Genomic DNA, 27,800 nt, shown 5'->3' with positions numbered 1-27,800 from the left:
TGCCATGCAATTGTGACCCTTGCTTGCATCTACCCATTATTCACAATTATACTACTTCTGTGTGTATTTGCATGCTTGGTGGAGATCCTTGTTGCTATTGCCATGTTTATCATGTGCCTCATGCTATTGTTGATTGTTGTGTTGGGAGAGTCATGATGTCCCATTGCTATTTCCATATGACCTCTTGCCAATACATTGATGATACATTTCTCATATCTTGTTTTCATGATTATGATATGTCATGTGCATTATATATGCTCACTATTTGCACCCATGACATGATTGCCATGATTCCTTCTAGTACGTTGCATCTTCGCACTACTAGCTTGCACCACTTGATCACTATGATTACTTGCTTTGTCGCATCACCCATGTTCCATTTTTACTCGCTTTCTTGGGTTGATGACATATATGTTCATGCCTCTCACATGATATATCTTGTTCATTGTTGCTTGCCTCCAATAGTTGCCTCTATGCTTAATGATCTTGGAGACTTGGACATATTACTTGTGAAGCATGCTTGTTTGATTGAGCCTATTGTATTTGGTTGTTCTCGCATCATATGCCTCCATACTATGAAATGCTCCCTTGTCCTTTCTTATGATGAGCATGATGCATACACTTGTTGGGTATCTTACCACACGAATGATAGGTGTTGCGTTTGCACCAACCTCATTTGTTTTTCCGAGTGTTTGTCATGTTCTTTCGTTATGAAGGATTCACAAGGCGGTACCATAACGAGACATATAGGTTATGTGAAGGCATTCAAGATGCGCAACTCCATCATCCTTGAGAAACTCCTAAAGGTGAATTCCTTCTCTTTGAGCCATCTTAAAATATGCATATTGGATGGGCCATGCTTTCATTGTTGTCTCCTTCTTGTCTACATGCTACATATATTGGATGGAGGACCAACATTGGAGATGGACCCTATGGACCTTCAAGTTGAGGAATGCCCCGACATCGAGCATTGGTACATCAACACTCCTTTGACACATTGCACCAACACATACATATTTGTTGATTGTGTTCCCATATGTCATGCTCGATGGACATATCATACCCATAGAAAATTTGCATCTTATGCATGGATTGACTCACCTTATGACTGCCTTGTTGCATCGTGTATTTCTATGTCATCCATGATATATGAGCTTGTGCATTTCCTTAGCAAATTTGTTGTGATCTTTCTTGATGGCATATTCATACATAATGATCACATTGCCAACCATCAATTGCATGATAACATAATCATATTGAGCATACATTTCCATATTCATGCTATTGATAAACCCTCTCACTATGACATCATTTTGCACCGTGGTTGCATTGATCACATCCACAATACATTTGTGTGCACAATGAATGCTTTTGCTCCCATGAATGCTTTACATGTCATTTTACATCATTTGGATAAGCATCTCATGCATTTTCATGAACAATTCCTTTGGACGAACTCATGCTTATTTGATGGACACCTTGTGTGCGCTAACCATTGTATTTCCGATTTTCGTTTGTGTTTGCTCTTCTTGCATGTATACCACTCCGGCGACACCTTGGAGTACTTGGATTGCGCAATGTCTTCAACTCCGTCCAACTACAAGTCCGTCCACAACAACCGTTTCCATGGTGATGAGGATCACGATCCGAGGTCGGATCTTTCCCAAGGGGGCGGAGATGATGCGGTGCATCCCACGATCATCCCCATGTACACTTCGACTACTCCCCAAGACCCAAAAGGACATACGATGAGACCTCGACCATATCCATTGGACACAAGGTGAACTCACTCCTCTTCGAACCGTATCTTCCCACATACGAGACATGGTTACTACCTCATGCATGGACCTTGTGTATACTCAGGCTCATACGAGATGACCATGGAGATTCAAAGGACCAAGGCCAAGCATGGAAGAGAAGACGGAAGAAACGAGAAGAAGATGGAGCAGCTGCTGGCGTCAGCCCGGACGTCCGGACCTCCCTCCGGATCATCCGGACTCAGCAGGATCATCCGGATGCCCTCCCGGATCATCCGGGTAATCTCGCAGCCACGACACCCGAAGCCTGCTCGACGAAGCCGGATCATCCGGACGGTCACCCGGATCATCCGGACCCCGATGCCCGGATCATCCGGGCCACCATCCGGATCATCCGGACCCCGCCTGCGTGCGTGACTTGGGCCGCAACCCGTGTACCCCTTCGCCCCTCACTTACCCCTTCGTTGCTTAGCACTATATATAGACCCACTCCTCCTCCATTTGAGGGTTAGCAAAGTGATAACTCATTTGATAGAGAGCTTTGCTCCTTGTACCACTCTACTCTTGAGAGAGAGAGAGACCACCACTCCCATGGAGTTCAAGACCTCCATGTGAGAAGATCCTACGGGATATATCGATCAAGACCCCCTCTTGGGCGGCCCCCTTCAAGACCTCCTCATGGAGATGAACCTTACCTTGTATCTTTCCCTTTGTTGTTCATGTACCTTGTGGATCTTGTGTGTTTGATTGTCTAGTGGATGTGTGATTGGACTTGTTCTTGAGTGTTTCCCCTTGTGATTTCTCTCCGTTCTTCCCCGTGTTCTTCGAGGGATCTCGCTCCTTTCGTGAAAGATCGGCCATCTAGGGTTCCACCCTACATCACTACTACTCCTTATGGAGGCCAAGACCTCCATGTAGGAGAAGATCCTGCGGGATATATCATCAAGACCCCCCTCTTGGGCGGCCCCCTTCAAGACCTCCTCATGGAGATGAACTTTACCTTGTATCTTTCCCTTTGTTGTTCATGTACCTTGTGGATCTTGTGTGTTTGATTGTCTAGTGGATGTGTGATTGGACTTGTTCTTGAGTGTTTCCCCTTGTGATTTCTATCCGTTCTTCCCCATGTCCATCGTGTTCTTCGAGTGAACCCACTCCAATCGTGAAAGATCGGCCTACACCGGGTTAGCCCCGTATCAAATGGTATCATGAGCCACGTTGATCACGTATTTGGAGCCCTCCCACCATTTTCTAGGCTTGTTTTGTTTGATTTCGTCCTAAATTCGAAAATCCCCACCAAAAATAGCCCCAATTTTTTTTGATTTGTTGGTTTGATGATGTTTTGTTGATTTTTATCCATGGATTTTCTTGGTTTCAAGTGGATCTAGCTTTCCCCCATCTTTTCCCCCTTTCCATCCACGAAATCCATCAAATTTTACCCCCGAAATCATCCATTTCCGCCCCAAATCGAGTTTCGAAGTCCAAATCCCGATCTGGAATCGTCGGGCCGGACATCCGGGCCATCGGGCCGGACATCCGGGCCCCAAGCCAGACATCCGGCTCCTGGAGCACCAAATCTGCACGGTTCTGGACACTGACCCCCGGAAATCCGGACCCAACCCCGGATGTCCAACCCCTGGGAAATCAGCCTCCCGTGTTTCACCGTTTTGTCCATAACTTTCACATCCGGAGTCCGATTTTCGCGTTCTTTAGCTCGTTAAGTAGCTATTGACATCCCCCATCCATCTAGATAGGTTTCATCACCATTTGACTCCATCTAAATTTTGGCATTTTGGCATCTTTGCCTAGGGCTTCCACCATAACTTCCGCAAAACCACCATAGCCTTCCGCAACCTAACCCAATTTGTTCCCTATAGCATTAGTGGTTGTTTGAGTTGTGATTCGAGTCTCCTAAGGTGTTTCGGCTACTTAGGGACGATCGCTTCTTCATCAACTGCCACCATAACTTCCGCATAGGCTTGCCCACCATACACTTCCGCCAACCCAACCTAACCCAATTTTGTTTGTGTTGTGAGTTGTGTCTCCTAAGGTGTTTCGGCTACTAAGGGACCGTGCTTCCAACTCCGACACCGTGTATAGTTACCCTCGACTTCCGCATTGCATACTCCTAAACCCATCATTGCATTTCCGCAATCCCATTGAGCTTCCGCAAAACCACCACCGCATTCCTGCTACCACCATTTGACTTTTTTCCTTGAGATTTTGAGTTGTGGTTTTTCCGCTTCCTAAGGTGTTTCGGCTACTTAGGGACGAGTCTCCATCATCTTGGTATCTACATCAAGAACACCGCAACTCATCATCACCTCGAGTTCGTCATCGACATCGACCACTTCACCGTCATCCGTCCGTGTCTTACAAACGAGAAACCCTCAACGGTAACCTCGACGACATCATTGTACATTCTCCCTTACCATTACATTGTTAACCCCTAGCCCATTTTGCGTCACTTGTCTATCGAGACTAGCCATTTGAGTATTGTCGGGCCACGTTACTTGTGCACATTAGTGATCCACCCTTCCATTGCATACATACCATATCATATTGGTATTACCATATCATCTCTTGTGTCACAAAGATTGTTCCCGCATATACACAATTGCTATCTTGGTTTGTGCATTTCGCAAAGTGGCCATATCAAAAAAAAGCTTTTAAGCAATGAAAAAGAGTGAACAAAGAGCTTGTAAGCAATAGCCATAGCATCACAATATATCATATGGTATCATACTTGATCATCTTGGATCATTGTGTGAGAAACACCAGGAACCATACATACATAGCATACTTGGGATAGAAAGTTTATCCATTTTGCATCTTATAGGTTGTGCACAAGTGTCGTATCCGCCTATTGAGCAATTGTGCTAGCGTCTCTCTTGAGTTGTGCAACACGAGCGTTTTCCATGGACTCCACATTTTGTGCTCATTCCTTGGTTGCATGACCCCATTTATCTATCTGTGTGTGTGTGTTTCCGTGTGCCACATATTGCTATTGGTCTACTTGTTTCACTTGCGAATTTGTGAATCTCTTTCAACATTATTGACTCTTGCTAACATTTTGCAATGAAGTTTTGTGCCACTATTGATGTAGGGCGGAACCTTAGGTGGCCGATCTTTCACGAAAGGAGCGGATCCCTACGAAGAACGTGATGAACACGAGGGGAAACACGAGGGAAACACGAGAGGAACACGAGAGAAATCACTCAACCAACAAGAATAGATCACACATGCGCTAGATCGATGAACACAAAGGTAAGATACAAGATCCAAATCCAACAAAGGACGATACATGAGGTAACCGGTTCTTCTCCGAAAGGAGGTCTTGATGGGGGCCACCCAAGAGGGGGTCTTGAATCCAAGGTGATTGAAAGATCGTGGATGTCGCCTAGAGGGGGGGTGAATAGGCACTTTAAAATAATTACGGTTTAGGCTTGAACAAATGCAGAATAAAACTAGCGGTTAATTTGACAAGCACAAAACCTACAACAAACAGGCTCACCTATGTGCACCAACAACTTATGCTAAGCAAGATAAACAACTAAGTGATAGCAAGATATATGACAAGAAACAATATGGCTATCACAAAGTAAAGTGCATAAGTAAAGTGTTCAGCCCTTTACTGTGCGCAGATAGACGAAGCCGGATGTCTGGGCGTCGGGCCGGATGTCCGGGGCTTCAGGAGGGGCCGGATGTCCGGGCTGGGGGCTGGATGTCCGGGCTGGCGGTGCAAACTTCTGTAGTCTCTGGATAGGCGGGGTCGGATGTCCGGGCGAGAGGCCGGATTTCCGGGGCTTCCGGAGGAGCCGGATGTCCGGGGCATGGGGCCGGATGTCCGGGCCCTCTAGTACTTCGCTGGCTGGGCTGCTGCTGTTGTTGATGTCTCCAGCGGCCGGATGTCCGGGGCTGGGGCCGGATGTCCGGGCCCTGGAGCTGTCTTCTTCTCCTTCCGGCGGTTCTCTTCATCCGTGAACTTGGTGGCTTGTCCGTCTTCACGTGCATCCTCGGGAGGTTCCTCTTGACACCTAATCATGCATACCATATCGGACTTAGGTAGTAGCCATGTCTCGAGTGGATCATATATGATATCACTAAGGAAGGAAGTCACCTCGTTCTCGAGAGCTCTAGCTCGTACTCGTGTCATAGGTCCTCTTGGCTCTTGATGAGACGATGGTAGGTCCATGGGGATGATCGTAGGATGCTCCGCATCAACTATCCTCACCGAGCTACTCCATAAGCTTTAGTTTGTAGGTGTGAGTGAACAAGTCTGGTACCAATTCCACTATTCTTTCATCTCACATTGAGTGAAACGGGATACATCCTCAACTTTGGGAAAAGGTAACTTGGTATTGTTTATCTCATTTCCTACTCACCTCTACTAGAGTCTTGTGATGGATAGGCAAGGCATTTCACCCTCGGTCTACAACAACAACAACGAGTTCGATGCCACGAACAACTCCAACGACGCCAATATGAACGCTCAAATGGAGGAGATCAAAGCACTCATCAAGTCCTATAAGCGATCTTCCTCATCTTTGAGAAGACGCTCAAGAGCACATGCTTCCGAGCTACCATCTCCGGCAAGTTCACATCGGCATCGACACCATCACCACCACGAACGTGAAGGTCAAGAGCTCAACACCAACAACCGCTCAACGACTTCACCATCTCCCTTGGAATCTTTGCCAAGTGACTTCAAGGCATCTTCGCCTTCGGATATATGACATCTTCGCCAACAAGCACCTCAAGACTACGCTCAAGAGAAGCTCCCCAAGCTCAAGTCCGCGACCTCCACGAGCTACTCCGACCTCGACACTGACCACGAGATTCCTTTCTATGGGACTCTAGAACCCGAGGAGTATCTCGAGTGGGAGCGTTTGATGGACGACTACCTCAAGCTACATCAAGTTCCTCCCGAAGATCAAGTGAAGTGCGCCACAAGAAACTTCCACGACTACGCCTCGACATGGTGGTTTTGGTGGTTTCACACACCTTCGGAGAGCTACGACATGAGTTGGCCCAAGACGAAGAAAGCTTTGCGGCAAGAGTTCGTGCCTCCAACCTACACGAAACAACTTCTACGCCAATTGGAGAACACCATCCAAGGATCCAAGTCCATCAACGAGTACTTCAAGGAGATGAAGAAAGCCTTGCGACGAGCCGGCATGGACGACCCCATGTCAATGAAGTTCCACTTCGTGATGGGATTGAACAACGACATCTCCAAGACTATCTTCCTCGAGAACTACAAGTCCCTCAACGACAACTACATTGGTGCTCTCAAGGCGGAACAAGAACTCATGAAGGCCAAGGCTTCTCCACCCCAAGCACACTTCTCGAATACCAAACTCAAAGACGACGAGCATGAGGCTAGTACCACCAAGATGTCCAAGCCCGATGAGCTCCAAGACGATGCTCCCAAGTTCGACTTCACCGCCATCCCTCTTTGTGGCATTGATGATGTCGAGTCCTCCACGACTCTTTTTCAAGATGGTGCGGTGACGAGTACGACTATGGAGACCTTCAAGGACCAAGCTTTTGACGCAAGCGACATGGTGACGAGCAAGGACGATGCTTCCATCTTAGGAGGCGAGAGTGATGATGTGCCATCTTCGGCCTTCATCCACGGCGACGATGACGAGATGATCGAGCATGGGATTTTCCCTTCGGCCATGGAGGAGAGTGATGATGTGCCATCTTCGGCCTTCATCCACAGTGACAACGACGAGATGGTTGAGCATGGGATTTTCCCTTCGACCACGGCGACGTATGATGACTTGTGTGACTTGTGCCACCATATTGAGAGTGAGAGTCCTTCACCCTAGCCCCATATATGACGAGTTGCCCCAATTCCCATATGAGGAGAGCCACAACCCCCACCACTTGAGTGAGATGAGTGACTCCACCATATGTGACTTTGAGTGCACCTACCTTGAGGGAGTGAGTGAACCACCACATAGAGAGAGTGAGGCCACTTCGATTTCTAAAAACTTAAGCTCTACCTCTATTGTGTCTTCTCATTTGGTGCTAGGTCCCATATATGATGATGCGCCGATTCGCGACGACTACGTCCTTCCTTTGGACAAGACGATGGCCATGGTGGAATATGATGCACCCCCCACATGGTTCCATCAAGATGAAGATGACCACCATTTGGTCTTTCCCACCTCACCTACACCACTTGAGTGGAATGACAAAGGTAACATAAGTGACGGTGATGCTCTAGTCCCACTAGTGGACATTCTTGACATTGATTGCTTGCATGATGTTGATCAACCTATTACCATGCTTCATGCTAGTATGATTTCCCCATGCGATGATTTACCCATTTATGATGAGTTTGATGATTGCCATGTGGAGTCTATTGGTTGTGATGCCATGTTACATAGGATTTCTTGTGACAATTCTTTAGGTCGCAGCATGTTTGACAATCCGCTTGCCTTGTCATATGCTATGCATGAGATCAACAATATGTCATATTTGCAATCTCATCTTAGTGACTATGCATATGCCATTAAAATAAACCCAATTTGCACTTATGGCATAGATGACAAGCCCTTGGTTATTGGCATTTGTTTTTCTTGTGATGATATTGATATGCTCCCTTTGCATAATTTATCTCATATGACATGCCATGAACACCTAGTTTCGGATATGCATTGTTTTGGATGTTGTCCATTTTCTCCATATGATGTTTCCAATATTGCTCATGAGGAGACCCCCATAGTTTCCTCATACATTTTAGGAGATTTTTCTCCATCCCATCAATTGCATGATCCCACTAATTGTGTGCACAATATGCTCCCCATGAATCATAATGATATTGTTGTGCCATATACTAGTATGCTCAATTTGCATCCCCATCGTATTATACATAACAACTATTCTTTCATGATGGATGACATGTTCTTATACCATGCATCAAATTTCTTCGAGCATTTCTTATCTTGTGCTAACTCACACATGCACATACACATCATGATGGATGATGTGTACATTTACCACGCACACAATTTTTTTGGTTTGTGTCTCTTTTGTGTAGGTACCCATGAATACTTGTCAACCTCACAATCCCATGAGTTGACAAAACGAGCTCTAGAGAGCAATGATGACTTGGGATCCCATGGATTGCCTTTCCCATCGCTCACTTCGCGCAAACACTTCGCGCATTTCTTCTACATGACCCTCACATGGTTATGGGTTATTGTCTATTACATATCATATGCCCATCTTGCCATGTTCACTTTGCATGATATGCTTATTCCTATGCTTTTGCCATGCATTTGTGACCCATGCTTTGCTTTACACATGATGATTGATTCTCATACTTGTATGTGTATTTGCAAGCTTGGTGGAGATAGTGCTTGTTATTGCCATGTTTGCTTTGTGACCCATTCCTATGATGATACTATGATCTTGCTTTGTGTTCGTGCTTGCGATATGTCATGTGCATTGTCTATGCCTATTATTCGCTCACATGACATGTTTGCCATGATTTACTCTAGTGTGTTGCATCTTCGCTCCACTATCTTGCACGACTTGATTACTATGCTTGCTTGCCTTGTTGCATCACCGATGATTCATACTTGCTCCTTTCATGCGGTTGATGACAACCATTACCATGCTTTGCACATGAATGTTATTGCTTCTACTCATATATCTTCATATGTTGCCTCTCTCATGCTAGATGATTTGCCATGTATTGAGTGCAATTATGCCTTTCGGAGGATAACCATAGCATTCTCACATATGATTGGAGATTTTGACATATTTCTTGTGAAGCATGCTTGTCTTACCTCTTTGCACCATATACCTAGTGCCATGAATATAGCCATTGTTGCATCATATTATTCATGCACTTGTGCTTCTAATGGTTATGTGCAAGAGAAGAGAACCATCATGATGGATGATGTGTTTATCTACCATGCACATACATTCTTTCTTTTGTTGTGTGCATGTGTAGGATACTTGGACTTTATGTCGACTTCCACTTCACGCGAGTTGACCATTCGAGCTCTTGAGAGCGAACCACCTTCAACCACGACGATTCTACATCGCACTTGCTTGTTCTTCGGCATTGTGAAGGACGCACAAGGACACACCTTCAAGGTGACATCTTTCTTGAGCATGGATATGACGGATCATACTACTTGTGTTGCTTGCACCATGAGACTTATTGTTCATCTTAGATCACTTGATTCACATGTTAGAGATCTTGCTTCGACTTGTCATTTTCACCATTCCATGCATCATGATATATATGCCTTGTGTGTTGCACCCAATTCTTGGATTATTTGCTCCTCTCATATGTTTGGTTGCAACAATGTCATCACTTCACATATGCCATGTCCCATTGCTTGTCACATGATCGACTTGATTGCCTCACACATAATGAACAATTGCTCTTTCTATTGTGTTGAGTGCCACACTATGTTCACTACACCCTATGCACATTATGCTTGGATTGTCTTGCACTTAACCCATGTGTTTAGACATCTCATCTTCTTAGGTGTTGTGAATGATTCATATGCCTACCATAGACCTTTCATTGAGCAATTTGTGAATGCTTGCTATGAACTTGAGGTAGATGCTTATTCTCTTGACACACATATTTGCATCTCTACCTCCCATTTACATGCTTGTCCCCATGATATCTTTGCTTGTGATCAATTGATATGCTTACATGCCATGTCACAATCCTTTGTCAAACCATATGCTTTGCATGATGACGACACTTGTTTGGTGAATCACCTCTTGAATGCTTGGTTTTGCACTAACGCTAACCACATTTGTTTTTCTAAGTGTTTGTTGTCCTTACTCCTTTTGAAGGAATCACAAGACGGTGCGACATTGGAGAGTGCCCATTTCGAGCTTCAAGATGACAAGTACTTGGTGAACGTCCACTTCTACATGGCGAAGCCATCTCTTTCCCATGGTGATTTGGTTTTTGATCCGAGGTCGGATCTTTCCCAAGGGAGGGGAGATGATGCGAAGCATCCTATGGATATCACCATGTCAAGAGTCCATTTGGCGAGTGACACATGCGACATCTGTTGGAAATATGCCCTAGAGGCAATAATAAATAGGTTATTATTATATTTCCTTGTTCATGATAATCGTTTATTATCCATGCTAGAATTGTATTGATAGGAAACTCAGATACATGTGTGGATACATAGACAACACCATGTCCCTAGTAAGCCTCTAGTTGACTAGCTCGTTGATCAATAGATGGTTACGGTTTCCTGACCATGGACATTGGATGTCGTTGATAATGGGATCACATCATTAGGAGAATGATGTGATGGACAAGACCCAATCCTAAGCCTAGCACAAGATCGTGTAGTTCGTTTGCTCAGAGCTTTTCTAATGTCAAGTATCACTTCCTTAGACCATGAGATTGTGCAACTCCCGGATACCGTAGGAATGCTTTGGGTGTGCCAAACGTCACAACGTAACTGGGTGGCTATAAAGGTGCACTACGGGTATCTCCGAAAGTGTCTGTTGGGTTGGCACGAATCGAGACTGGGATTTGTCACTCCGTGTAAACGGAGAGGTATCTCTGGGCCCACTCGGTAGGACATCATCATAATGTGCACAGCGTGACCAAGGAGTTGATCACGGGATGATGTGAGTTACGGAACGAGTAAAGAGACTTGCCGGTAACGAGATTGAACAAGGTATCGGGATACCGACGATCGAATCTCGGGCAAGTAACATACCGATAGACAAAGGGAATTGCATACGGGATTGATTGAATCCCCGACATCGTGGTTCATCCGATGAGATCATCGTGGAACATGTGGGAGCCAACATGGGTATCCAGATCCCGCTGTTGGTTATTGACCGGAGAACGTCTCGGTCATGTCTGCATGGTTCCCGAACCCGTAGGGTCTACACGCTTAAGGTTCGATGACGCTAGGGTTATAGGGAAAGTATGTACGTGGTTACCGAATGTTGTTCGGAGTCCCGGATGAGATCCCGGACGTCACGAGGAGTTCCGGAATGGTCCGGAGGTAAAGATTTATATATGGGAAGTCCTGTTTTGGTCACTGGAAAAGTTTCGGGTGAAATCGGTAATGTACCGGGACCACCGGGAGGGTCCCGGGGGTCCACCAAGTGGGGCCACCAGCCCCAGAAGGCTGCGTGGGCCAAGTGTGGGAGGGGACCAGCCCCAGGTGGGCTGGTGCGCCCCCCCCCCCCCCCACCAAGGCCCAAGGCGCATGGGAGAGTGGGAGGGGGCAAACCCTAGGTCCAGATGGGCCTTAGGGCCCATCTAGTGGGGCGCCCCCCCTCTCCTCCCCTTGGCCGCCCCCCCTTGATGGGATCTAGGGCTGGCCGCCTCCTCTTGGGGGTGAAAACCCTAAGGGGGGCGCAGCCCCCTCCCCCCCTATATATAGTTGATGTTTGGGCTGCCATACAGACACGAGAAAGTCTCCTTTCGGCGTAGCCCTTCCCCTCTCCCTCCTCCTCCTCTCCCGCGGTGCTTGGTGAAGCCCTGCGGGATTGCCACGCTCCTCCACCACCACCACGCCGTCGTGCTGCTGCTGGATGGAGTCTTCCCCAACCTCTCCCTCTCTCCTTGCTGGATCAAGGCGTGGGAGACGTCACCGGGCTGCACGTGTGTTGAACGCGGAGGCACCGTTCTTTCGGTGCTTAGATCGGAATCAACCGCGATCTGAATCGCTATGAGTACGACTCCCTCATCCGCGTTCTTGCAACGCTTCCGCATCGCGATCTACAAGGGTATGTAGATGCACTCCCCTTCCCCTCGTTGCTAGATTACTCCATAGATTGATCTTGGTGATGCGTAGAAAATTTTGAATTTCTGCTACGTTCCCCAACAGTGGCATCATGAGCTAGGTCTATGCGTAGTTTCTATGCACGAGTAGAACACAAAGTAGTTGTGGGCGTAGATGTTGCCAATTCTTCTTGCCGCTACTAGTCTTATCTTGTTTCGACGGCATTGTGGGATGAAGCGGCCCGGACCGACCTTACACGTACGCTTACGTGAGACAGGTTCCACCGACTGACATGCACTAGTTGCATAAGGTGGCTAGCGGGTGTCTGTCTCTCCCACTTTAGTCGGAACAGATTCGATGAAAAGGGTCCTTATGAAGGGTAAATAGAAATTGGCATATCACGTTGTGGTTTTACGTAGGTAAGAAACGTTCTTGCTAGAAACCTATACAAGCCACGTAAAAACTTGCAACAACAATTAGAGGACGTCTAACTTGTTTTTGCAGCATGTGCTATGTGATGTGATATGGCCAGAAGATATGATGAATGATATATGTGATGTATGAGATTGATCATATTCTTTTAATAGGAATCACGACTTGCATGTCGATGAGTATGACAACCGGCAGGAGCCATAGGAGTTGTCTTTATTTTCTGTATGACCTGCGTGTCATTGAATAACGCCATGTAAATTACTTTACTTTATTGCTAAGTGCGTTAGCCATAGAAGTAGAAGTAATCGTTGGCGTGACAACTTCATGAAGACACAATGATGGAGATCATGATGATGGAGATCATGGTGTCATGCCGGTGACAAAGATGATCATGGTGCCCCGAAGATGGAGATCAAAGGAGCAAAATGATATTGGCCATATCATGTCACTATTTGATTGCATGTGATGTTTATCATGTTATGCATCTTATTTGCTTAGAACGACGGTAGTAAGTAAGATGATCCCTTATAAAAATTTCAAGAGAAGTGTTCCCCCTAACTGTGCACCGTTGCGAAGGTTCGTTGTTTCGAAGCACCACGTGATGATCGGGTGTGATAGATTCTAACGTTCGAATACAACGGGTGTTGACGAGCCTAGCATGTACAGACATGGCCTCGGAACACATGCAAAACACTTAGGTTGACTTGACGAGCCTAGCATGTACAGACATGGCCTCGGAACACAAGAGACCGAAAGGTCGAACATGAGTCATATAGGAGATACGATCAACATGGAGATGTTCACCGATGATGACTAGTCTGTCTCACGTGATGATCGGACACGGCCTAGTTTGACTCGGATCATGAATCACTTAGATGACTAGAGGGATGTCTATCTGAGTGGGAGTTCAATAATCAGATGAACTTCATTATCATGAACATAGTCAAAAGATCTTTGCAAATTATGTCATACGCTTTAGTTCTACTGTTTAAGATATGTTCCTAGAGAAAATTTAGTTGAAAGTTGATAGTAGCAATTATGCGGACTGGGTCCGTAAACTGAGGATTGTCCTCATTGCTGCACAGAAGGCTTATGTCCTTAATGCACCGCTCGGTGTGCTGAACCTCAACGTCGTCTGTAGATGTTACGAAACATCTGGCATACACGTTTTGATGACTACGTGATAGTTCAATGCGTAATGCTAACGGTTTAGAATTGTGGCACAAGAGACGTTTTTGAAACGTCGCAGAACATATGAGATGTTCCGAAGACTGAAATTGAGATTTCAGGCTAGTGCCCACGTCAAGAGGTATGAGACCTCTGACAAGTTTCTTAAGCCTGCAAACTAAGGGAGAAAAGCTCAATCGTTGAGCATGTGCTCAGATTGTCTGAGTGCCACAATCGCTTGAATCGAGTGGGAGTTAATCTCCCAGATGAGATAGTGATAGTTCTCCATAGTCACTGCCACCAAGCTAGTAGAGCTTCGTGATGAACTATAACATATCAGGGATAGTTATGATGATCCTTGAGCTATTCGCGATGTTTGACACCGCGAAAGTAGAAATCAAGAAGGAGCATCAATTGTTGATGGTTAGTAAAACCACTAGTTTCTAGAGGGGCAAGGGCAAAAGGGATACTTCATGAAACAGCAAATCGTTTGCCGCTCTAGTGAAGAATCCCAAGGTTGAACCCAAACCCGAGACTAAGTGCTTCTGCAATGAGGGGAATGGTCACTGAACCAGTACTACCCTAGATACTTGGTAGATGAGAAGGCAGGCAAGGTCGACAGAAGTATATTGGATATATATTATATGAATGTGTACTTTGCTAGTACTCCTAGCAGCACCAGGGTATTAGATACCGGTTCGGTTGCTAAGTGTTAGTAACTCGAAATAAAAGCTGCGGAATAAATGGAGACTGGCTGAAGGTGAGATGACGATGTGTGTTGGAAGTGTTTCCAAGGTTGATGTGATCAAGCATCGCATGCTCCCTCTACCATCGAGATTTGGTGTTTGCGTTAAGCATGATTGGATTATGTTTATCGCAATACGGTTATTCATTTAAGGAGAATAATGGTTACTCTGTTTATTTGAATAATACCTTCAATGGTCTTGCACCTAAAATGAATCTCGATCGTAGTGATACACATGTTCGTGCCAAAAGATATAAAATAGTAATGATAGTTCCACATACTTGTGGCACTGCCATTTGAGTCATATTGGTATAGAACGCATGAAGAAGCTCCATCTAGATGGATCTTTGGACTCACTCGTTTTTGAAAAGATTGAGACATGCGAACCATGTCTATTGGTATATATGCATGAAGAAACTCCATGCAGATGGATCGTTTCGACTCACTTGATTTTGAATCACTTGAGACATGTAAATCATACCACATGGGCAAGATGACTGAAAGTCCTCGTTTTTAGTAAGATGGAACAAGAGAGCAACTTATTGGAAGTAATACATTTTGATGTATGCAGTCCAATGAGTGCTGAGGCATGCAGTGGATATCGTTATGTTCTTACTTCACAGATGGTTTGAGTAGATGCTGAGTGTATTTACTTGATGAAACACAAGTCTGAATTATTGAAAGGTTCAAGTAATTTCAGAGTGAAGTTGAAGATCGTCGTGACAAGAGGATAAAATGTCTGTGATATGATCATAGAGATGAGTATCTGAGTTACGAGTTTGGCACACAATTAAGACATTGTGGAAAGTGTTTCACAATTAATACCGCCCGGAACACCATAGTGTAATGGTGTGTCCGAACATCATAACTGCACCCTATTGGATATGGTGCATACCATGATGTCTCTTATCGAATTACCACTATCGTTTATGGGTTAGGCATTAGAGACAACCGCATTCACTTTAAAAGGGGCACCACGCAATTCCGTTGAGATGACACCGTTTAGAGAAACCTAAGTTGTCGTTTCTTAAAAGTTTGGGGCTGCGATGCTTATGTGAAAAAGTTTCAGGCTGATAAGCTCGAACCCAAAGCGGATAAATGCGTATTCATAGAATACCCAAAACAGTTGGGTATACCTCCTATTTCAGATCTGGAAGCAAAAGTAATTGCTTCTAGAAACAGGTCCTTTCTCGAGGAAAAGTTTCTCTCGAAAGAATTGAGTGGGAGGATGGTGGAGACTTGATAAGGTTATTGAACCGTCACTTCAACTAGTGTGTAGCAGGGCACAGGAAGTTGTTCCTGTGGCACCTATACCAATTGAAGTGGAAGCTTATGATAGTGATCATGAAACTTCGGATCAAGTCACCACCAAACCTCGTAGGACGACGAGGATGCGTGCTACTTCAGAGTGGTACGTGATCCTGTCTGGGATATCATGTTGTTGGACAATACTGAACCTACGAGCTATGGAGAAGCGATGGTGGGCCCATATTCCGACAAATGGTTAGAAGCCATAAAATCCGAGAGGATCCATGTATGAAAACAAAGTATAGACTTGGAGAGTACTACTTGATGGTCGTAAGGCTGTTGAGGTAAATGGATCTTTAAGAAGAAGACGGACATGGACGGTAATGTTACCGTCTATGAAGCTCGACTTGTGGCAAAGAGTATTTCCACAAGTTCAAGGAGTTGACTACGATGAGATTTGCTCATCCGTAGCGATGCTTAGGTCCGTCGGAATCATGTTGGCATTAGCTGCATTTATGAAATCTGGCAGATGGATGTCAAAACAAGTTTCCTTGCCAGTTTTCGTAAGGAAAGGTTGTATGTGATACAATCAGAAAGGTTTTGTCGATCCTAAGGACGCTAAAAGGTATGCTAGCTCCAGCGATCCTTCTAAGGACTGGAGTAAGCATCTCGGAGTTGGAATGTACGCTTTGATGAGATGATCAAAGATTTTGGATTTATACAAAGTTTATTAGAAACTTGTATTTACAATAAAGTGAGTGGGAGCGCTACAACATTTCTGATAAGTATATGTGAATGACATATTGTTGATCCGAAATGATGTAAAAATTTCTGGAAAGCATAAAGGGTTGTTTGAAAGGAGTTTTTCAAAGGAAGACCTGGATAAAGCTGCTTACACATTGGGCATCAAGATCTATAGAGATAGATCAAGACGCCTGATGATACTTTCAAAGAACGCACACCTTGACATGATTTGGAAAGAGTTCAAAATAGATCAGCAAAGAAGGAGTTCTTGGCTGTGTTACAAGGTGTGAGTATTGAGTAAGACTCAAGACCTGACCACAGCAGAAGAGAGAGAAAGGACGAAGGTCGTCCCCTATGCTTTAGACGTAGGCTCTACAGTATGCTATGCTGTGTACCGCACATGAAGTGTGCCTTGCCATGAGTTGGTCAAGGGGTACAATAGTGATCCGGGAATGGATCACATGACAGCGGTCGAACTTATCCTTAGTGTCTAGTGGACTAAGGAATTTTCTCGATTATGGAGGTGAAAAGGAGTTCGTCGTAAAGGGTTACGTCGATGCGAACTTTGACACTAATCCGGATGGCTCTGAGTAGTAAACCGGATTCGTATAGTAGAGCAATTACTTGAAATGGCTCCAAGTAGCGCGTGGTAGCATCCACAAAGATGACATAGATATTCGTAAAGCACACACGAATCTGAAAGGTTCAGACCCGTTGACTAATAACCTCTCTCACAAGCATAACATGATCAAACCAGAACCCATTGAGTGTTAATCACATAGAGATGTGAACTAGATTGTTGACTCTAGTAAACTCTTGGATGTTGGTCACATGGTGATGTGACCTGTCAGTGTTAATCACATGGTGATGTGAACTAGATTATTGACTCTAGTGCAAGTGGGAGACTGTTGGAAATATGCCCTAGAGGCAATAATAAATAGGTTATTATTATATTTCCTTGTTCATGATAATCGTTTATTATCCATGCTAGAATTGTATTGATAGGAAACTCAGATACATGTGTGGATACATAGACAACACCATGTCCCTAGTAAGCCTCTAGTTGACTAGCTCGTTGATCAATAGATGGTTACGGTTTCCTGACCATGGACATTGGATGTCGTTGATAACGGGATCACATCATTAGGAGAATGATGTGATGGACAAGACCCAATCCTAAGCCTAGCACAAGATCGTGTAGTTCGTTTGCTCAGAGCTTTTCTAATGTCAAGTATCACTTCCTTAGACCATGAGATTGTGCAACTCCCGGATACCGTAGGAATGCTTTGGGTGTGCCAAACGTCACAACGTAACTGGGTGGCTATAAAGGTGCACTACGGGTATCTCCGAAAGTGTCTGTTGGGTTGGCACGAATCGAGACTGGGATTTGTCACTCCGTGTAAACGGAGAGGTATCTCTGGGCCCACTCGGTAGGACATCATCATAATGTGCACAGCGTGACCAAGGAGTTGATCACGGGATGATGTGAGTTACGGAACGAGTAAAGAGACTTGCCGGTAACGAGATTGAACAAGGTATCGGGATACCGACGATCGAATCTCGGGCAAGTAACATACCGATAGACAAAGGGAATTGCATACGGGATTGATTGAATCCCCGACATCGTGGTTCATCCGATGAGATCATCGTGGAACATGTGGGAGCCAACATGGGTATCCAGATCCCGCTGTTGGTTATTGACCGGAGAACGTCTCGGTCATGTCTGCATGGTTCCCGAACCCGTAGGGTCTACACGCTTAAGGTTCGATGACGCTAGGGTTATAGGGAAAGTATGTACGTGGTTACCGAATGTTGTTCGGAGTCCCGGATGAGATCCCGGACGTCACGAGGAGTTCCGGAATGGTCCGGAGGTAAAGATTTATATATGGGAAGTCCTGTTTTGGTCACCGGAAAAGTTTCGGGTGAAATCGGTAATGTACCGGGACCACCGGGAGGGTCCCGGGGGTCCACCAAGTGGGGCCACCAGCCCCAGAAGGCTGCGTGGGCCAAGTGTGGGAGGGGACCAGCCCCAGGTGGGCTGGTGCGCCCCCCCCCCACCAAGGCCCAAGGCGCATGGGAGAGTGGGAGGGGGCAAACCCTAGGTCCAGATGGGCCTTAGGGCCCATCTAGTGGGGCGCCCCCCCTCTCCTCCCCTTGGCCGCCCCCCCTTGATGGGATCTAGGGCTGGCCGCCTCCTCTTGGGGGTGAAAACCCTAAGGGGGGCGCAGCCCCCTCCCCCCCTATATATAGTTGAGGTTTGGGCTGCCATACAGACACGAGAAAGTCTCCTTTCGGCGCAGCCCTTCCCCTCTCCCTCCTCCTCCTCTCCCGCGGTGCTTGGTGAAGCCCTGCGGGATTGCCACGCTCCTCCACCACCACCACGCCGTCGTGCTGCTGCTGGATGGAGTCTTCCCCAACCTCTCCCTCTCTCCTTGCTGGATCAAGGCGTGGGAGACGTCACCGGGCTGCACGTGTGTTGAACGCGGAGGCACCGTTCTTTCGGTGCTTAGATCGGAATCAACCGCGATCTGAATCGCTATGAGTACGACTCCCTCATCCGCGTTCTTGCAACGCTTCCGCATCGCGATCTACAAGGGTATGTAGATGCACTCCCCTTCCCCTCGTTGCTAGATTACTCCATAGATTGATCTTGGTGATGCGTAGAAAATTTTGAATTTCTGCTACGTTCCCCAACAACATCTACTTCACATACACAAAGGTGAATCATCTCCTTTACACGTGCTCACATGACCCCTTCGAGGATGGTATACTACTTGACACTTCTCCCGTGTGCATGCATAGGTATTGTCGGAGCTTCACGGATGTTGAGGAGGAGTGCAAGCACCAAGGAACAACTACACCATCCGCGAGGGAAGCCTGGAAGCGACGACGGAAGAAGACGGAGCTGCTGAAGCTACAGCAGCCGGACATCCGGGCCAGAGGCCGGACATCCGGCGCCTGTGCAGCTGCCAAGGAGCTGCACCAACAGACGGCCAACAGCATCAGCGGCCGGACATCCGGTGCCTCGCCAAAGCCCGGACATCGGACCCTTCCCCCGGAAATCCGGCATCGACGACAGAACGCACCCGAAGTTTGGCCACTTCAGCCCGGACATCCGGCGCCTCGCGAAGCCCCGGACATCCGCCCCCCAGCCCGGACATTCGGCGCCTGCCTGCGCGCAGAGTCGGGCCAGAGGCCCATGTATCCCTTTCCCACTTACCCCTTTGTGGCTTAGACTATATATACTACTCCCCCTCCTCCTAGTTAGGGTTAGCAAAGTGATAGCTCATTTGATAGAGAGCTTTGCTCCTTGTACCACTCTACTCTTGAGAGAGAGAGAGAGACTACTACTCCTTATGGAGGCCAAGACCTCCATCTAGGAGAAGATCCTGCGGGATATATCATCAAGACCCCCCTCTTGGGCGGCCCCCTTCAAGACCTCCTCATGGAGATGAACTTTACCTTGTATCTTTCCCTTTGTTGTTCATGTACCTTGTGGATCTTGTGAGTTTGATTGTCTAGTGGATGTGTGATTGGACTTGTTCTTGAGTGTTTCCCCTTGTGATTTCTCTCCGTTCTTCCCTGTGTCCATCATGTTCTTCAAGGGAACCCACTCCAATCGTGAAAGATTGGCCTACACCGGGTTAGCCCCGTATCACTCGGTGTGTGTACCGTGCACATGGCACCCCGTGCCCACGGGCCCTAGACCCCGTGCGCACGGCCCGCCTACAGCAGCTGCGTGCACTTCGCCGTTTCGACCATAACTTCCACATCCAGAGTCTGATTTTCGTGTTCTTTAGCTCGTTGAGAAGCTATTGACATCCACCATCCATCTAGATAGGTTCCATCACCATTTGACTCCATAAAAGTTTTGACATTTTGGCTTCTTTGCCTAGGCCCTCCACCATATCATCCGCAAAACCACCGTAGCCTTCCGCAACCTAACCCGTTTTGCTCCATTTAGCATTTGAGGTTGTTTGAGTGGTGAATTGAGTCTCCTAAGGTGTTTCGGCTACTTAGGGACGATTGCTTCTTCTTCAACCACCACCACCACTTCCGCATTGCCATCTCCGCTACCACCATTTAACATTTTTCCTTGAGATTTTGAGTTTGCTGTTTTTACCGTTTCCTAAGGTGTTTCGGCTACATAGGGACGTGTCTACATCATCTTGGTATCTACATCAAGAACACCGCCACTCATCATCGCCACGAGGTCATCTTCGACATCGACCACTACACCATTTTGACAACCTAACCGTAAGCAAGAACGGTAACCTCTATATCATCTTGGTATCGTGGTATCCCATCATTGTACATTCTTGCCATTACATTGTTAACCCCTTAGCCCATTTTTGCGTCACTTACCTATCAAGACTAGCCTTTGAGTATTGCCGGCAACGTCACTTGTGCACATTAGTGATCATTGGTCTACACCTTCCATTGCATACATACCATATCATATTGGTATCATCTTGGATCATATCATCTCTTGTGTCACAAGATTGTTCCCGCATATACACAATTGCCATCTTGGTTTGTGCATTTCGCATAGTAGCCATATCAAAAAAAAGAATAAGCTTTTAAGCAAAAGAAAAGAGAGCAAAGAGCTTGTAAGCAAGTGCCATAGCATCATACCACATTGCACATAAGATTGTCATATCCGATCATCTTGGATCATCTTGAGAAGAACAACGGGAACATCATACACATAGCATACTTGGGATAGAAAGCTCATACATTTGGCATCTTATAGGTTGTGCACAAGTGTCGTATCCGCCTATTGAGCAATCATGCTAGCGTCTCTCTTGAGTTGTGCAACACGAGCGTTTTCCGTGGATTCCACATTTTGTGCTCATTCCTTGGTTGCACGACCCCATTTATCTATCCGTGTGTGTGTTTCCGTGTACCACCCATTGCTATTGGTCTACTTGTTTCACTTGTGAATTTGTGAATCTTTCCTAACATTATTGACTCTTGCTAACATTTTGCATCAAATTTTTGTGCCACTATCCTCACCAAGCTACTCCATAAGCTTTACATGATAGGTGTGAGTGAGCAAGTCCAGTACCAATTCCACTATTCTTTCATCTCACATTGAGTGAAACGGGATACATCCTCAACTTTGGGAAAAGGTAACTTGGTATTGTTTATCTCATTTCCTACTCACCTCTACTTGAGTCTTGTGATGGATAGGCAAGGCATTTCACCCTCGGTCTACAACAACAACACCGAGTTCGATGCCACGAACAACTCCAACGACGCCAAGATGCAAGCTCAAATGGAGGACATCAAAGCCCTCATCAAGTCCTACAAGCGATCTTCCTCATCTTCGAGAAGACGCTCTAGTGCACATGCTTCCGAGCTACCATCGCCGGCAAGATCACATCAGCATCGACACCAACACCGACAAGAACGTGAAGGTCAAGAGCTCAACACCAACAATCGCTCAACGACTTCACCATCTCCCTTGGCATCTTCGCCAAGCGACTTCAAGGCATCTTCGCCTACGGACACACGACATCTTCGCCAACAAGCACCCCAAGACTACGCTCAAGAGAAGCTCCCCAAGCTCAAGTCCGCGACCTCCACGAGCTACTACGACCTCGACACCAACCACGAGATTCCTTTCTATGGGACTCTAGAACCTGAGGAGTATCTCGAGTGGGAGCGTTTGATGGACGACTACCTCAAGCTACATCAAGTTCCTCCCAAAGATCAAGTGAAGTGCGCCACAAGAAACTTCCACGACTACGCCTCGACATGGTGGCTTCACACACCTTCGAAGACCTACGACATGAGTTGGCCCAAGACAAAGAAAGCTTTGCGGCGAGAGTTCGTGCCTCCAACCTACACGGAACAACTTCTACGCCAATTGGAGAACACCATCCAAGGATCCAAGTCCATCGACGAGTACTTCAAGGAGATGAAGCATGCCTTGCGACGTGCCGGCGTGGTCGACCCCATGTCAATGAAGTTCCACTTCATGGTGGGATTGAACAACGACATCTCCAAGACTATCTTCTTCGAGAACTACAAGTCCCTCGACGACAACTACATTGGTGCTCTCAAGGCGGAACAAGAACTCATGAAGGCCAAGGCTTCTCGACCCCAAGCACACTTCTCGAAGACCAAGCTCCAACACGGCGAGCATGAGGCTAGTACCACCACGATGTCCAAGTCCGACAAGCTCCCAGACGACGCTCCCAAGTTTGACTTCACCGCCATCCCTCTTTGTGGCATCGATGATGCCGAGTCCTCCACGACTCTTTTTCAAGATGGTGCGGCAACGAGTACGATTACGGAGACCTTCAAGGACCAAGCTTTGGAGGCAAGGGACATGGTGACGAGCAAGGATGATGCTTCCATCTTAGGAGGCGAGAGTGATGATGTGCCATCTTCGGCCTTCATCCATGGCGATGGTGATGAGACGGTTGAGTATTTCACCTCGACCACGGCGACGTATGATGACTTTAGTGACTTGTGCCACCATATTGAGAGTGAGAGTGACTTCACCACTAGCCCCATATATGATGTGTTGCCACAATCCCCATGTGCGGAGAGCCACAACCCCCACCATTTGAGTGAGATGAGTGACTCCACCATATGTGAGTTTGAGTGCACCTACCTTGAGGGAGTGAGTGAGCCACCACCACATAGAGAGAGTGAGGTAGTTGATGAGGCATATGAGGCCATTTCGCTTTCTAACAACTGAACCTCTACCTCTATTGTGTCTTCTCCTTTGGTGCTAGGTCCCATCTATGATGACGTGACGATCCTCGATGACTTCGTCCTCCCCTTGGACATGACGATGGCCATGGTGGACTATGATGCACCCCCCACATGGTTCCATCACGATGAAGATGACCACGATTTGGTCTTTCCCACCTCACCTACACCACTTGCGTGGAATGAACAAGGTAACATAGGTGAAGGTGATGCTCTAGTCCCACTAGTGGACATTCTTGACATTGATTGCTTGCATGATGTTGATCCACCTAGTCCCATACTTCATGCTAGTGTGACTTCCTCATGTCATGACTTACCACTTTATGATGATTATGATGATGAGCATGTTGAATTGCCTAGTTGTGATGCCATGTTACATAGGATTTCTTGTGACAATTCTCTAGGTCACATCATGTTTGACAATCTGCTTGACTTGTCATATGCTATGCATGAGATCAACAATATGTCATATTTGCAATCCCATCGTAGTGACTATGCACATGCCATTAAAATTAATCCTATTTGCACTTATGGCATAGATGACAAGCCCATGGTTATTGGCATTTGTTTCTCTTGTGATGATATTGATATGCTCATATGCCATGCCATGCCATGACCACCTAGGTTCGGATATACATTGTTTTGGATGTTGTTCTTATTCTCCATATGATGTTTCCACTATTGCTCATGAGGAGACCCCCATAGTTTCCTCATACATTTTAGGAGATTTTGATTCATCCTATCCATTGCATGATCCCACTACTTGTGTGCACCATATGCTCCCGATGAATAAACATGCTATTGATGTGCCATATAATTGCATACTTGATTTGTGTCCCCATCGTGTTATACATAACAACTATTCTTTCATGATGGATGACATGTTCTCATATCATGCATCAAATTTCTTTGAGCGATGCTTATCTTGTGCTAACTCACACATGCACATACACATCATGATGGATGATGTGTACATTTACCACGCACACACATTCTTTTGTTTGTGTCTCTTTTGTGTAGGTACCCAGGAATACTTGTCAACCTCACAATCCCATGAGTTGACAAAACGAGCTCTAGAGAGCAACAATGACTTGGGATCCCGTGGATTGTCCTTTCGACCGCTCCCTTCGCGCAAAGACTCCGCGCATCTCTTCTACACAGCACTCACATGGTTATGGGTTATTGTCCATTACACACTTTATGCCCATATTTCCATGTTCACTATGCTTGATCATCCATATGCCTTTGTCATGCATTTGTGACCCATGCTTTGCATTACACATGTTTCTTGATTCTCATACTTGTATGTCTATTTGCAAGCTTGGTGGAGATATCACTTGTTATTGCCATGTTTGCTTTGTGCCCCATGCCTATGATGATACTATGATCTTGCTTTGTGTTCGTGCTTGCGATATGTCATGTACATTGTCTATGCCCACTATTTGCACCCATGACATGATTGACATGATTGCCTCACACATGTTGAACAATTGCTCTTTACTTTGTGCTGAGTGCCATGATATCTTCACTACACCCTATGCACATTATGCTTCGATTGTCTTGCATTTGCCCCATGTGTTTAGACATCTCATTATACTTGGTGTTGTGAATGATTCCTATGCCTACCATAGACCTTTCAATGAGCACGTTGTGCATTCTTGCTATGATCTTGAGGTAAATGCTTGTTCACTTGTCACACATATTAGCATCTTTACCTCCCATTTGCATACTTGTTTCCATGATGTCCTTGATTGTGCTCACCTTATATGCTTAAATGCCATGCCACACTTCTTTGTCAAACCATATGCTATGCTTGATGACAACACTTGTTGGGTGACTCACCTCTTGAATGCTTGGTTTTGCTCTTACGCCAACCACATTTGTTTTTCCAAGTGCTTGTTTCTTTGCTCCTTTTGAAGGAATTACAAGACGGTACGACATCGGAGAGTGCCCATTTGGAACTACAAGATGATGAATGCTTGGTGATCGTCCACTACTACACGGCAACATCATCTCTTTCCCATGGTGATTTGGATTTCGATCTGAGGTCGGATCTTTCCCAAGGGGGAGGGGATGATGCGGAGCATCCTATGGACATCACCATGTCAAGAGTCCATTTGGCAAGTGACACGTGCCACATCTACTTCATACATACAAAGGTGAATCATCTCCTTTACACGTGTCCACTTGTACCTTTCGAGGATGGTATACTACTTGACCCCTCTCTCGTGTGCATACATAGGTGTGGGCGGAGCTACACATTCATTGAGGAGGAGTCCAAGAAGAGGAGAACATCTACACCATCCAAGAGGGAAGCCTCGAAGCGGAGAAGGAAGCGCCAAGAGAAGGCTGCAGCTCCCAGGCGACCCCATGCGCACGGGCGTGTACCGTGCCCACGGGCCTCACGGACCCCGTGCGCACGGGCTCATGCGTCAGGTCTCTGGATACCAAGTGCGCACGGGCTCCACTTACCCCGTGCACACGGGGCCCCCTGTGCGTGGCTGTTGGGCTTGGCCCTTGTATCCCCATCTCGTCCCTACTTACCACTTCATCCCTTGGACCTATATATACTCCCCTTCCTCCTCCATTTAGAGGAAGCTAAGAATAGATCTAGACATTAGAGCTTAGCTCATGTACCTCCCCTTGTGGGATTCCTCTTGAGAGAGAAGGCTCCGTTGGAGTACAAGACCTCCATTGGAGAAGATCCCTAGGGATGCAAGCCCCCCCTTTGGGGAAGGATCTACCTAGATCATCAAGCCCTCATCTCCTTCATAGGATTTGGGATGAACTCTACCATGTATCTTGTTTCCCTTTGATTGTTCATGTACCTTGTGGATCTTGTGTGTTTGTTGGTCTAGTGGATGTGTGATTGGACTTGTTCTTGAGTGTTCCTCTTGTTTTCCCTCCTTGTGTTCATCTTGTTCTTGGGGATTCCCCCTCCAATTCGTGAAAGATCTCTCCATAGGGTTCCACCCTACAACAATATACTTGCTACACATTTCTTTTGGCCAAAGATGAGACGGGATGTTGAGCGTTTTGTTTCTCGCTGCACTACATGTCAAAAAGCTAAGTCACGACTCAATCCTCATGGTTTATATATGCCTTTGCCTATGCCTAGTGTTCCTTGGGAGGATATATCTATGGACTTTGTTTTAGGTTTACCTCAAACAAAGAAGGGGAGGGATAGCATATTTGTTGCCGTGGATAGGTTCTCAAAAATGGCACACTTTATACCATGTCATAAAAGCGATGATGTTGTTAATGTTTCTGATTTGTTCTTTCATGAAATTATTCGCTTGCATGGTGTGCCAAATACTATTGTTTCAGATCGTGATACTAAATTTCTTAGCCACTTTTGGATATGTTTATGGGCTAAGTTGGGGACTAAACTGCTTTTTAGTACTACTTGTCACCCCAAACTGATGGTCAAACTGAAGTAGTCAATAGAACATTGTCTACTATGCTTAGGGCTGTTTTGAAGAATAATAAGAAAATGTGGGAAGAATGCTTGCCTCATATTGAATTTGCTTATAATCGTTCGTTGCATTCTACTACTAAGTTGTGCCCTTTTGAAATTGTGTATGGTTTCCTACCTCGTGCACCCATTCATTTGTTGCCTCTTCCATCTTCGGAGAAGGTTAATTTAGATGCTAAACAACATGCTGAATTGATCTTAAAAATGCATGAGTTAACTAAGGAAAACATTGAGCGTATGAATGCTAAATATAAACTTGCTGGAGATAAGGGTAGAAAACATGTTGTCTTTGCACCTGGAGATCTTGTTTGGTTACATTTGCGTTAGGATAGGTTTCCTAATTTGCGCAAATCAAAGCTAATGCCACGTGCTGATGGTCCTTTTAAGGTGTTAGAGAAAATAAATGATAATGCATATAAACTTGAGCTGCCTGCAGATTTTGGGGTTAGTCCCACTTTTAACATTGCAGATTTGAAGCCTTATTTGGGTGAGGAAGATGAGCTTCCGTCGAGGACGACTTCATTTCAAGAAGGGGAGGATGATGAGGACATCAATACCATTGTTAGACCCACAGCCCCTGCTGCTCTACATTCTGGACCAATTACTAGAGCTCGCGCACCCCAATTGAATTATCAGGTACTTTCGTTTCTTGGTAACGATTCTAATGTTCATGAGAATATGATGTTGCCTAAATTGGATACATTTGTTTTGCTTACAAATGAAGGGCCTAGCTTGGACAAGAAAGATGAACCTTG

This window comes from Aegilops tauschii, chromosome 7 (assembly GCF_002575655.3).
Source record: "Aegilops tauschii subsp. strangulata cultivar AL8/78 chromosome 7, Aet v6.0, whole genome shotgun sequence".
NCBI lineage: Eukaryota > Viridiplantae > Streptophyta > Magnoliopsida > Poales > Poaceae > Aegilops > Aegilops tauschii.
This window is presented reverse-complemented; position numbering follows the sequence as displayed.